The sequence below is a fragment of the Lolium perenne genome, chromosome 3 (genome assembly GCF_019359855.2).
Source record: "Lolium perenne isolate Kyuss_39 chromosome 3, Kyuss_2.0, whole genome shotgun sequence".
Classification (NCBI taxonomy): domain Eukaryota; kingdom Viridiplantae; phylum Streptophyta; class Magnoliopsida; order Poales; family Poaceae; genus Lolium; species Lolium perenne.
This window is the reverse complement of record NC_067246.2, coordinates 118,898,872-118,903,337: the sequence shown is the minus strand read 5'-3', so window position 1 is coordinate 118,903,337 and position 4,466 is coordinate 118,898,872.

The following is a 4,466-nucleotide window of genomic DNA, read 5'->3' as shown; positions in this document are numbered from 1 at the left end:
TAAGCCACAATGGCTCTGGCACTTGCAAATTTGCAAGAAATTGCACACTGCAATCAAGCTAGGATATCACACATGAACACGCATGAACTCTGGCAAGTGTAGCAATTAGAATAGAGGTACAGAATAGGAATTCAGAAGGAATAGCAAGTACAAGCATGGCAGTAGCAGCACAGCAAGCAGCACACGCATGGCAGTAGAGCTCGGCACAGCTCAGGCCCAAGGAACAGCAGGCAGTGGCGAGAGCTAGCTTAGAATAAAAAGAGAAGAGGAAGAACAAGCAGTAGAGCAGTAGGGAGGCGGTGAGAGCTTACTAGTTAGACGGAGAAGGGTACGGCCATGGCGGCATGGTGGCACACGCCGGGCGAACGGCGGCGCCAAGCCATGGCCAAGCCAAGCCAGTTCGTCGCCAGGCGCAGGATCCCAGCATCATCGCGGCGTGGCACACAGCCACGCCACGCCACCAGAACAACGGCGGCGATGAGGTCGCCGTAGATCACCCGACCAGGCCACAGAGATGTTGGGGAAGAACGACAGCAGCGAGGAAAAGTAGATCGACGCAGATCAATCGGAGCGCCGTCGAGCGGCGGTTCGATTGATACCAATCTCGCCGGCGGGGAAGTCCGGTGGTGGCCGGAGAAATTCCGACAAGGGGGCGGCGACGAGGAAATCGCCAGAGAGGAGAAGGGGATTAGGGTTTCGTAGCGAGGAGAGAGGAGAGAGCGAGTGGGCCGACCGAGCCAACAGAGTGGCTCGGGTGTGACCTAACCCGTTGGGCCACCCTGACAGGTGGGGCCCAAGGGCATTATAGTCATTTCACAAAATTAGTTAAAAACAGAAACTTTGAAATTGCATAAGAAATGTTTAAAAGCTCTAAAAAAATAATTAAAAATATGAAAATTGATCAGCATAAAATTCTATATCTAAATAAAATATCAAAGAGAATTTTTGAAGACAACTAAGAATAAGTCTTAATTTGATGATTTAAATAATTATTTAAATCACACATATTATTATTTTCAATAATGAAAATAAGTCCATTAATGCAATTGGACTTTAAAAACACCTTGACAACATTTCAAGGTTGTATTTACCCTAAATAGAGTATCTCCAAATCTATCTTAGTATTAACCTCTTACCTGAAATAATAATGTCATCGGAAGGGGGGAACAAACCCTAAAACTGGAATCATGCATAATTGCTTCTTTAACCATTGCCCTTATCGGACAATGATGCTATTTTTCAGAAACAGAGGACAAGGGTCAGTCCACACCATCCAACTGCAAAACTTTGCAGTGTTCAGGCAAGTTCATCACTTGCTCATGTCATTTGAGTATCTTTATCAAATTACTTGCAAAGTACTATGATTATCACTATTGCATAAAAACCAAAACCACTATTTTCATTACTATGAATATGACTATGTGGTGGGCAATGGAACCATGGATTGTGTTGATATGGTGGAGGTTCCATTGCAAGGGTTTATATCCATCTAGGATTAAACAACAAATGTCGTCCAGTGATTCTTGTGCCGTAATAACCGTGTTAACCATAAGATCTGGAGTGGGACGGAATAGTCAATCGTATTTCCACCTCTTGTACATCAACGGATGCGCTTGCCGTAGACACTTGTATCCTGAGGGACAAGCGGTAGGCTGGGGAAGCCTAAAGTCCCCACGGTAATGCGGTCTATGATGGATTGTAAGATGTCCGGAACGGTCTATCCATGATTGATAGGGGAGGGCATATAAAAATTGTTCGGAACGGTCTACCTTAATCGGTATAGGGGAGAACAAATGCCCGGAACGGTCTCACCATGGATATAGGGGAAGACAGTCTTACAAAAGGGTGGGTGTGCGAGGTAGCGGAGGAATATGATTGGCTATGACCTTATACCGGGCCTCACACCTTAGGAAGTGTGGACGGGAGAGCTGCCCGGTTGGCACCAAGGTTAAGATCTCTTATGGGTAAAGCAACACACCTCTGCAGAGTGTAAAGAACCATGACCTGTCACTCCCTGTTCCGGGATATGGAACTGTGAACGCAGTCGGAAAGGAGCTCCATGAAGTTCTAGTAAACCGGTGAAGGCTGACGGACATAGCTCTTCGAAATAAAAGCAATCTCTTGAAGAAATGTTTATCAAAACCTGCATTGGTATTATACTTTCTGGTCTAATATCGTAGCTAGTGCATTAAACACCTCTTATCTATAATGAACTTGTTGAGTACGCTCGTACTCATCCCACTCTTAAATCCCTTGCTTAGATTGTCTGAATCGTCTGGAGGAGGACTACGACAACCCCGAAGGAGCCGAGATCATCGGCTATGAAGAACCAGACCTCTCTGGAGGTATTGAAGGCGTAGACTACCTCATAGTATACAGAACCGGGGAGGCTTCCGGAGGAGATCAAGCCTAGAAGCATCGAGTAGTAGTAGTAGCCGAGCAGCGCGAACTCTTAATACTTAACTGCTTGAGAGAATAAATGTATAACTTAGTAAAACTTCTATATTGTAAGTTAAGTTGGGTTCGCCTTGAACCCAGGAGTATCCCTCTTAGGACCCAAGAGGAGCTCCGAGACGATATGTGTATGATGCTTGTAATAATAAATGAATGAGTTATGGACCTGCTATGTTCTGTTGTACTACTCTGAGGGATGTAATATTTGCGGAATGGTACTTCGTGAATGTTATATCAACGACTGGCATACTACAACATGCAGTGGTATGCAGGGTCACCACAGTTGGTATCAGAGCAAAAGCTTTGACCTTAGGTTGGAACCTAGTAAATGGGACCGAAAGTTAGGAGTCAAATAGGACTAGTAAAAAATTCTCTAAAAATATGGTGTATATTCAGTTGAGAATATAACAATCATATCTTTTAGTGCGATAATTCTTTATTATCTCTATTATGATGCATTATTACTAATCTTATATTCTTTCTATTTCTACAGCCAACAATGGCAAGTTCACATCCGGGACGAAACGTGAAAGTGATGGATTCAACACTGAGTGAATATGAAGGAGGACTTGCAGATATTCTACGTGCCATGTTACTTGAATTTGGGTGTGATCCCCAGATCCAAGTAAAGAAATACATGTACTACGATGGTACTGTATTGGCAAAGCGTAGGGTAGGGCTGCGACTTCCCGAATCTTTGGGAATGAGCGTAGTAATGCCAGCAGGTGAGGCCAGAACTATCAACACAGCCTACCATATAGCCGTTATGAGAGCCATAACCGATATTCGGGAGCATAAGACGAAAGAGCTTATGGGTTCCGAATTCACACACATTCCTCATATGGAGGAGGAAGATGATCCCATGCTTAACCACTTCAAATATGCAAAACGCAAACCAGCAGAAGCTGCAAAATACATGGACAATAGCCGCAACTTACTATCATTGTTCTTTCAGTTGAACCGTCATTTGACGGGAGCAATTGATACAATGCTAGAGGAGTTTACTGAACCCAAGGAGGAGACTAAGGGGAAGGAACCTATGGAGAATGAGGTGCACACACCAGTTTACTCAGCTGGTGACTATATTAGTATTGACCACCCTGAACGAGAAACTACACCTGTTACACCTGGGAACTATTTTAGTAGTTCCTATAGAGGATATGAGGGTGGAGAGGAATCCGAAAACAATCAGCGTTCCGAGACTCCTATAGAAAACTCCACGGGTTGGCGTTGGGGGTCTGATACTGGAACTCATAGTACTTCAGTGTATTATGACGGGGAGATGAATGAGGACGCCACGACCCAGCACCAGAGTTATCCGTGGACTGGGGAAGAAGATGGAGGGTATCCTACACAGGTTGAGTCGGATACGAATGTTGGAAACACCTATGGTGGAGCTACAGGGGAGTACACCCGATGGGTGTACTATGATGCACTGAATGACCAGTTCGTGAACACTGATTTCTCCCTAGGATCATCATCTGATTCCGACTACCAGCCGACGGGGAGACCTTATGTTCCAGGTTCTGTCAGGAGGACGACACGTTCGACCGGATGGAAGCCTGGGATGTATCGGGAGTGAAGATCGACTAGAGACCACCAAGGGAAGCAAGACTACAATACACAAGTACCACGTGTATTGTAGTGTGTAATATTTGTAGAAATTTGTACATATACTTTAATAAGTGAGTTTGCATACTCACATCGACTTGAGTATTATAATAAGACCACTTAAGTATGTATATACATGGTATATGTTTTGTATGATTTGGATTTGCTTTTTGATTTCCATTGCGTGACTAGTTCTGTGCACAAAGTTGAGCTCAGAAAACTTGCGCATGGAGTAATTATGAGTATCATCTTGTGTTGAAGAACTAGGGGGTTATGTCGGGACCGGTAGGAGAGGAGACAGAAGCGCAGCGCATGGAACGCGAGGCAAAACAGAAGGAAGAGGCTAATGAAGCAGCCAGGAATCAGTTTCCACCACCACCACCCATGACGCAGCAGAACTT